Genomic DNA, 10,178 nt, shown 5'->3' with positions numbered 1-10,178 from the left:
CAGGAAAACCAGGTTCCAGCCCTCATGCTTCCGTGATCATGGGCCAGGTCTTCAATGTCCTGTTTCCTCATTTAAAACATCTGGGTTATGCTCTCTCTCTTATGTATGTTACAGGGCTTTGAGTTTCAAACAAGATAATTCAAGGAAAAGTGCTGTAAATTCTGCAAGGCACAATTTCTGGGGAAATTGCCCTTTCTCCTCTCAGTGGATTTGTTAGGTTTGCAGAGCAAGAAAGCAGGCTTTCGGGCTGCAAGTGTCATGGGGGCAGGGGCCCGAGCTTCACCTCATCTCTTCAACTTCACGTCATAGCTTCTGTATGGACGTGGGCCTGGCTGGGTGTCACGTGCTGTTGGGCAGCACCCGCTGGACCTCGATGGACCCATGCGGTGAGGGCACACTTTGGGGTGGTCACCCTGCGTTGCAGGTAATGCTTAGCTGCCTCTGGTGAAGGCTGGAGAACCCTTGGAGGCAATCTTTGCATTTCTTGTTCTGCCAAAAGAGTGATAGTCGTTGAAACTTATGGTGAATGGGTCATACCTAATACCTAGATTCATGCAAATTCCCAAAAACAACCTTAGGGGAACCTCACCTGAACTCTCAAACCCTCTTCTGTCTTCATGCCAATATGCTCATGTGTTCACAAAGCTGAACCATCACCACAAACCCCTGCAGGAAAAGTATAACAGTCGGGTTACAAAGAAAGTGATTAATAGTTCATTTTCATAAAGTCTGTCTGCGTCCAACACGGAGATGCCAAGAATCTATGACTTCACCTTTTTTTTCCTGATGCATGCCTAAAATGCATGACTGGGCGCAGTTCCACTGGGAAACTAAATAAATCAGGAAGACAGTTGCCTGTGAGATGCTGAGAATTTAGAATTCAAGATAGCTCCAACTTTGATTTGCCCTTCTTTTTCTTAATGGATGTTCTCTTTAGTTTCCATGGATTTGTGAAATATATATCATTTGTAGTTGAATCTACCAGTTTTTCCTGTAAAGCAAGAAAAGGTTATTATTATTTTTTATTGTAGTAAAAGAGAAGCCCGGAGAAGGTAAGCAATTTGCTTGAGGCCCCCCTCCAACACGTCTGTTTAATCAACGAAACGTGCGGGCCAACAGTGAGGTAGAAGTTGGCAAATGCTTGGCCACCTTCTTTCACTGCCTTCCATCTTCTGGAACCAGTGAATAGGCTGATTAAGCTGTGATGTTAAGAAGAGCCTGGATCAGGCATTCTCTCATGAGGGCGACTTAGCTCCTGGGAAGTGCAATTATGAGTAGAGATGTCGGTTTAAACGTTAGCTTTGGAATAAGAGAAATGCAAACCATTTTTCTTAACTCCAAATTAAGAAACTCTCTGATGATATAGGAACCCTCATGTAGAATATCCAAGTATGAATGGCAATGCAATGATGAATTGCTCTTTTTCACAATGGTCTAAGAGTGAGAAACAATGCACTAGGAACAAAAGCTTAAGTAAGAGGGGACCAGGAAGAAATCCTTGGACACAAGTGGTCTGATCTACGTGGTGGCTTGTAAGTCCTGCCTTTTGTCCTGAATTTTAATTTTTCTTTTCTTTTGAATTTCACTGTATAGGCCACACACTGCGCTGAGCAAGTGCCTCTACTGCCCAGACAAGCTTTCACCTGAGCTGGAGCAGCTCGGACTGTTAACTCTCCCTGGCTCTGACCACTCCAGCACCACACATTCCCACGGAAGGTGCTTGTGTTCACACGGGGCCTGAGCTTGATCTACCCGTGGAACCATCTTGCAGGAAAGATTGCCCAGTTGGGAGGACTTTGGGTGTTTGGTAACTGACCTTCTTTGCATTGGCTTCTGTACCAATGTTTCTCGACTGGGAGCGATTTTGCCCCCCAGAGGACATTTGGCAATGTCTGGAGACATTTTAGTTGTCACAACTGGAGTTGTTACTGGCGTCTAGTGGGTAGAGGCCAGGGATGCTGCTAAACATACTATGATGCACAGAACAGTCCCCCACAGGAATGATTGGGCCCCAAATGTCAATAGTGTCAAGTTTGAGCAACCCTGTCCTGGACCAATGGAATCTTACATTCTTTTCTAAAACAAGCAAAGTGTAGTAGGGTTACAGCGCAGTCTGTACCACACTGGTTTTAGTCTTGTAAAAGAAGACCTGCCTACCTCTATTTTGATAATCCTGCTGTATAAAAAACAACCAGAGAACCTCAGTGACATAACACAATAAACTTTGACTTTTGCTCCTGAGGCTAGAGGTCAGCTGGGCAATTCTGCTAATCTGGGCCTGGCCTGGCTGACCTTAATGAGCCCACTCAGGTCTCTGCAGTCAGCTGCTGGTTTGGCTGGGAGCTGGCTGGTTTAGGATGGGTTCACTCTTATGCCTGATGGTTGGTGAACTGTCGGCTGCAGTGACAAGGGTGACTGGACCACGTGGCATGTCGTCATCCAGGGAGCTAGCCCAGACTTTTCACATGTCGGTGGCAAAGTTCAAGAGAGAGAGAGAAAACATGCGAGGCCTCTTGAGGTCAAGGCTTGGAACGAGCACATCACTCCTGATGACTCTATTAGCCAAAGCGAGTTCCAAGATTCAAGGCACGAGAAACAGACTCTACCTTCTCATGGGAAGAACTGCAAAGTCAGTTGCAAAGGGCAGGGATGCAGGGAGGAGTGAAAAATTGCAGACATTTTTGCAACCAATCTACCTTACGCTTCTTCTCCAATTCTAATTTACACGTATCCTTCAAAATCTGGTCGAGCAGTGCCTTCCCCAGGAAACTTTATCTAACCCCTCCTCTGTCCTCGCATGGAATCCGGGCTGACAGCTCTCACAGCTCTCTTCATACTGTGCCACCGTCACGGCATGGCCACTGGCCAGCCCCCACTCCACCCAAAGCCATCTTGTGCTCCCTGCCTTCAAAGGACCATGAATGAGCGAGTCGTTTTCTTTCTCTGTATGTGGCCTAAATGTTTGGTAAACCTGGCTGTAGAGCATGAGAGCTTGAATTGTGGAGTGAGAATGCCTCTGTTCCAGTCTTATCTTTGCCTCTTACTACGTCCAGCCAAGCAACTAATTAATCTATTTCTCTGTACAGTATGAAACAGCACATCCTCCAGGGGCTTGGGAGGACAAAATGAGAGAATACAGGACAAGTGCTTGGAAGAGTGGCTGGCCCACCGCAATCCTCAGTAACGGTAGCTTTTGTTATTTGGGATGCCTCTTCCACCATTTCAACCCGGCCCCTAGTGCATTAATTAATTCACCACTACCTGCAGATGCCGCACTCCCGTGCTCCTCCTTGCACAGGAAGTGGACAACATATGTCACCGGCCAAGTGACTCCTCGGTGGTTGAATTCATTTTGTTTCTATGGTTGGTGCTGCATTCCCTTCAGTCGCTGGAAGAGATTATTATTTCCTCCTTCAGAGGTCACTGGAGCTGAGAAAGTCAACTCGCCACCAGGGATATGCTGTGCTCCCAGGGGGCAGGAGTCCCACGTGTCCGGTTCCTACGTCGCCTGACTCATCCTGGGGACGTTGGCGGCTGCTGGATTCCTCTAGATCACAGGGATAATGAAGAGAGCCACGTGGACAAGCTCAAGGGCTGAATTTGGTGTTGCTGTAACGCTTTGGGAACTGTTAAAATAAGACCCGTACAATTTCAGACAGACTTTTAAATGACAGCTTAAAAACAGCTTCTTCTGCCATGGGCTGGCTCTGTGGATTTTATAACCGTAAAAAATTAGAAGCAGCCTCATGAATAATTCAGTGACTCAGTTCTGGGAGTTGCAACGCCCCTCACTGGGTGACTATGTCTATCGCTTTTAATACCTGGCGAATTGGCCCTGGTGTCTCTCACTTGGTGGATCTCTGCAGAAACGGAATCGGGTAGGAGAACCGCATCACCAGCTTCTGCCCCCTCCCAAGCTGCCGCGTCAGGTGGCTCCTGCCTGGCCTTGAAATTGTTCTCCTTTGTAAAGCCTTCAGGTTAGAAATGAACCCTTCTAAAACACTCGCAAGAGATTCTCCGTGGCTGGAAGAAGCCTAATTGTGAAAGGAGAAATCGGGGCAAAGCCAGCCGAAAATAAAGTTTGCATCTTGACGGGCCGTCTCAGGGAATTTACTGAAACATTACCTCTACTAATCACCTAGGTCCATACTAGTATTTTTAGTCTCTAAAATACTTTTGTGTTATACAGTCAGAAAATTATAATTTAGCACTGATTATCCTGGCTTTTAAAGTATATTTAGGGAGTTCTCTGGCAGTCCAGTGGTGAGGACTCCGAGCTTCCACTGCAGGGGGTTCCATCCCTGGTCAGGAAACTAAGAGCCCACAAGCCAGGTGGTGAGGCCAAAAAAAACTAAATTAAAAAAAAAAATAAAGTATATTTAAACATTTCCATATGAGTTGGTCTTGCTTTCAAAGTAGGTATTTAGCTTTTTGAGGTCACGGGCCATGTTTTAAATTTGTTCTGTTTTTTTTTTTTTTTTTTTCCACACTCCCCAGCATCAAGTTGGGCCCATATCACTTGATTCCTACTGATCAGTTCTCACAAACAAGTAACCCACACATTTGATTCATTTGATTGTTTTTGGGTTTTGTGTTGCCTTAGTGCAACATTGTAAAAGGCGGCATAATTAGATAGATGTCACCTGGGTGTCATACTTAAGCAGCCTGGCATGGATGTTCTCTGACCTAGCTGCTTCACATGTTTCTGTGCCTCCACTAGGAATTTGAGTCTCCACCACTGCTCGAAGCTCATGTGCTCGAAAGTTTCCCTCCGTTCCCCATTCCCCACCCCCCATCTAAGCCCTGCTATTACTTCTTAACTCTAGTTCCACCTCTTCCATGAGGTCTTCCTGATGTGACATCCACAAGGGTCTCTCCCACCTCTGAGCTCCACCAGCACCTGCCCTCACTGTATTGATACTTAATTCGGTAGCTCCCACATATACCCTGGTGTTTTTGCTCTTCTCTGCAGGTATTTGTCCTCTCTTGCCAATTACATTCTAGATCCTTTTCAAGCAGATTCTAATACCATTTTGTAGGCCCCGTGGTGTCCCGTATAGAGCAGGTGCTAAATATGTATCTGTAGGCAAGTGAGACGGATGTTCTCAGGGACCGGTTCTTTTTTTTTTTTTGAGACAGTTATTTTTTATGGGCACTTTTCTGGGCGGACCTGACCAATCTTATGGCCACACTGCTCGTGCCCAAATCCCCATTTAGTGTTTGATGACAATCATGGATCTCTTTTTACTTTTTGTCCTTTATAATCATTGTCAAGGATAGGTTAAGCCTCTAAGACACATCCAAACCTTGACACTTTCCCTTTCTCCTCTCCAAAAGACTCTGTTACGCGTCTGTCTGCTTTTTCTTAAGCTAGCTAGATGTTTTCCTGAATTAGTTCAAGTACAGGAGACAAACTGCACAAGAATGGTATTAGACACATCCAGTAGTGTCATGTTCCTTAACAGATAATTATTCAGCACCTACTCTGTGCACTGCATTGAGTAAACCTGACTGGCAATTCACGACTCTTTAAGGAGCTTTCAGTCTAGCTGGAGAAATACTACAGACATGCATGAAATACATGTAAAACTCAAGACCCTATGTACAGTGCTAAAACATCAGTAAGTGCTGTGAATTCCAAGGAGGGCAAAGTCTAAAGAGTAAGGAAAATGTTTCAGGAGGAGGCAGATTAGTTCTGGGCCGTGAGCACGCGTAGAATTTGCAGAGGTGAAACTGAGCCGGGAAGATACACCAGGAGAAGGGGGACAATTCTGTAGTGAGAAGACCTGAAGTTTTAGAGTCACAGATAAGCCAACACTTACTATCAAACCACAAGTTTCTGAATCTCATTCCTTCCTTGAAAAAGACCTTGTGACACTGTCATGGGGATTCAACAGACAGAATATGAAGATGTCTGTGTAGCGACTGCTGCACAGCAGGTGATCGATACTTGCTTGTTAGCTTTATAGCAACTGTCAAAAGTGGTCAGAGCGGGCTTCCCTGGTGGCGCAGTGGTTGAGAGTCCGCCTGTCGAGGTAGGGGATGCGGGTTCGTGCCCCGGTCGGGGAGGATCCCACATGCCTCGGAGCGGCGTGGCCCGTGGGCCACGGCCGCTGGGCTCTGCAACTGGAGGGGCCGCGGCGGTGAGAGTCCCGCGTACCGCAAAGAAAAAAAAAAAAAAAAAGTGGTCAGAGTAAGTCTGTGGGGCAGGAGATAGGACTGTCTAATTGAAACACAAGGGAGTGATGAGACATGATGGGGGAGAGCTAGGTTCCCTGTAGGACACCTGTTGGAGGGCTGAGATGTCTGGATAAGGGTTTGGGCTTTAAGGAATAGGCTGCGATGCACAGGGCAGCGCTGATGATTTTTTAGCAGATTTTGTAAGTTGTTAATTTGGAAAGTACACATGCAGAGGCACCGGAAGTAGTGGGCGGCAGGAGAGGGCTGAGTCTCTGACTCTACTCATTATACTCATGTGAGTGACGTTTTGTCTCCAACGATTTGAGAAATACTTATGTCAAAGCAAGACTTCTAAAATAAGAAAAGCCTGAAATACTAAAATCCTGAAATCCAAGAAGATCTAAATATGAAATACTAAATTTAAAATACTGAAAGTCCATCAGTTCCCTTCCACCACTCTCCAGAGCCAGCAATTCTGAGCTGTTCCTCTTGGAACCATTCAACTGTTTTGTATCCCAGAACCCCGGCATGATAGTGATTCTCTAATTTTGCCAAGTTGGAATCAATTCTAGGCAAAAGTACCGATTAACAGCTGAAGTTTTCTCTGGCTCATCAGCTCTTAAACAAGTAATATATTTTCTATATATTATTTATATTTATAGTTATTGCTCGTGAACTGGTCAGACCGGCCCCTAGGCTTTGCCAGTGCTGTGCAGCTGCTGTTCTCAAGTAACAATGGAACGTAATCATTTTCCTGAACAGAACTGAATGGCTAATAAGCCAGTTTGGTTAATGGAGAGGTGGTGAGGAAGGCGAATAAGGGAAGCATTTTAAAATTTATATGCATTCTGCTATAGTAATTTATTGTTGTCAATCTTAAACAATAACCTCAAACTATGTTTATAGATCAGAGGAAATTAATGAACTTTACCTTTGTTCAACTTTTTAAAAAGTAGTCCTTTGGCCCAAGCAGCATGACAGACCAAGTGGCAAAAGAGGAGAAAGAAGCCTTATAATCAGAAGGTGTATCTGAGTTGAAAAACTGCCTATTAGTCTGAAGAGTCTAGCAGAGTTGTCAGAAGGCTTTCCACACCCAGCTGGTCAGAGCTGTTTCAGATCATTCTACTGCCAAGAAGCTCCTATGATTCCTAGCTTGGTCCCCTTTATAGAAGGCCATGCCTTCCTAACCTAAGCAATAAATACAAGTAGACAGAAAGGGTGCTTACCCAGCTGCAATACTGTTGTATGACACTTAACATTGACTTTGAAAGGAGCAGGGCATCATCCTATCGGAGAACTGATGCACCCACTTGAAAAGTCTCTAGGGGTCTTAACTCTTCACTATTATTATACGTCACTCCAAGAGATTCTGAGACGACTTGGTACAGGCAGATTTATCTGGGATGCACTTAAGTATGGATCATGTAAACAAGGCTTGATATCTTTAATGAAAGCCCCGGTCAAAGTTGGGTGGATTGATTGAGGGCCTGCTGCATACCCAGCCTGTGCTAAGTACAGAGGATATGAAGACAAATGGTCCACAATTCCTACTCTTAGGAGTTGTGACAAGTCATGAGGCAGACGCGCCGAAGCATTGCTATTAGTAATTAATATTATCTCAAGGCAGCCTATGCATATACTAGATGAGTGGTACAGTCAGTGCCATTGGATTTTGAGAGGGAAGCTTAGAAGTACGTTTAGGGGCAGAGGTTATGTATCAATTTGACTGGAGCTGCGGGCTCAGAGAGGAGTGAAAGGGGTAGCATTGGCATGGGGTTTGCAGCTGGACTGTGGGGATTTTGACAGCCAAGAGCACTTGGGCTTCGCAGGCAACTAAGAGCCATGGAAAGTCTTTGACCTGGAGCATCAAACTGCCTTTAATTTAGGAAGATAAACCTGGTAGCAGTGTGTTGCGTAAGGCAGAGTCAGGGCAACAAGTCCATAGGAGAGCTAGAATGCCTTAGATGGCAGCTGGCAGAGAATAAGCAGGGATGGGACTAGAAAAAGACATGTGAGCGGAATCGTGAAGAAAGAAGCAGTTCTTGGGCTTGCTTCCTGCCCGGTTCGATTGCAGTTACTGTCTTAGTTCAGGATCTTATAACAAGATACCATAGACTGAGGGCCTTAAACAACAAACATTTATTTCTCACAGTTCTGAAGGCAGGGCTGTCCAAGATCAAGGTGCCGGCAGATCTTGCGTCTGGTGGCGACATGCTTCCTGATTTGTGGATGGCTGTCTTCTCACTGTATCCTCACATGCCTGAAAGAAAAATCATTTCTCTTGTGTTTCTTCTTCTAAGGACACTGATCCCATTCATAAGGACTCCACCCTCATGACCTAATTCCTTCCCAAAGGTCCCACCTCCAAATACCACCACAATGAGGGGTCAGGATTTCAACAAACATTCAGTCCACATAACAGTTACCAAAATTATTAATATATTTATAATACTGATTTAATTGCAAGTTTCTTGAAGGTAATGCCTTGTGTGCAGAGGGGGCTCTGTTGGTTGAATTAAACTGTGTATAACCTAATACACAATTAGGTTGAAATCAAGTTAATGTTGAAATCAGATTTTTTCACACTGATTATTGCTATTAATGAAAATCCATTTAGCTGCTAAGACATACCAACTGTAAGTCTGTTTTGGATATCAAGATTATTTTACGCAAAAGGTATATTTCTTGACAGTGCATTACTTTGAATAGAAACACTAAACCCCCTACCCCGAACACACACAATCGAAAGTCTCAGAATCAAAATGCTTACCATTTGCTTAGTGAAACAGAAAGGGAATGCTTAAAGAAGCAAACACTTCCATTTGAGGCAGAAACCTAAAAGCTCTGAGGGGCGTTAATCAGTTTCTTGGGCATTTAAGCATTTCACCACATTTTGTTTTTCCACTTTTTAAATTCATCAAGCCTCCAGCTTGGGGATTTCTGATCTGTAAAAATCTTTTTAACAAACTTCCTTAACACCCTTTTATATGACTACCGCTTCTTCTCAGAATGCAAAAATAGAAACGACTTTCTATTCTGAATAATGTATAGTGTTCTGCTCTATGAGGCAGTTACGGCTGGGGTACCTACTTCATCTAAGCGTCAGCGAGCTCTTTCTTAGTCTGGCCCTCTCTTCCAAGAGCTGTGTATTTCACGGGGCACTAGGGTAACCTCAGATCCACCGCTGATACTAATCGTGACGGCAAAGCTTCTTATACTGTCTGCTTTTTCACTTTTGTTCACAAACTGCATGTTTTTACCCTTTTGTTCATTTTGGATCATCCACTTTTCATGTAGGACATAGAATATTCGGCATGATCTTTGAAGCCAGATCACATCCGGACTCAAAACTTTGTAGGTGCGTGGCACTGATCAAATACCTCTGGAGCCTTTGTTTTGTCATTTGAACGTGGGGATAATAATCCCTACTTTCCTAGAATTTGTGCAGATTAAGTAAAATGAGATAATGAAGGTAAAGCATCCAGCATCCAGTAATCTCAGTAAACATTAATTTCTTTTCCTTATTTGGTGGGTATGTGTCCCTGAGCATGCGACTGCTTCAGGACGATGTAGTGAAGAGAGAGAGAGAGCGAGAGCGAGAGCGAGAGCGAGAGAGAGAGAGAGAGAGAGAGAGAGAGAGAGAGAGAGAGAGAGCGAGAGAGAGAGAGAGAGAGAGAGAGAGAGAGAGGAGAGAGAGAGAGAGAGAGAGAGAGAGAGAGAGAGAGAGAGAGACAAATCCCTCTGTGCTCTGATAATGATAACACTGGTTCTCAGAGTGTGGTCCCCAACCAGAAGCATCACCATCCACCTGTCCTACTAAATCAGAAACTCCAGGATGGGGTTCAGCCATCTGTGTTGTAAAAACCTCCCAGGTGATTCTGATGCACACTGACGTTTGAGAACCATTGATTCTAGATAAAGGCCACCATGGTATGTTTGTGGGTTTACAACCAGGGAAAAGGTGGGTACGGGTGCATGCGTGTGAGTGTGTGGGGCTG

The sequence above is a fragment of the Tursiops truncatus genome, chromosome 8 (genome assembly GCF_011762595.2).
Source record: "Tursiops truncatus isolate mTurTru1 chromosome 8, mTurTru1.mat.Y, whole genome shotgun sequence".
Classification (NCBI taxonomy): domain Eukaryota; kingdom Metazoa; phylum Chordata; class Mammalia; order Artiodactyla; family Delphinidae; genus Tursiops; species Tursiops truncatus.
This window is presented reverse-complemented; position numbering follows the sequence as displayed.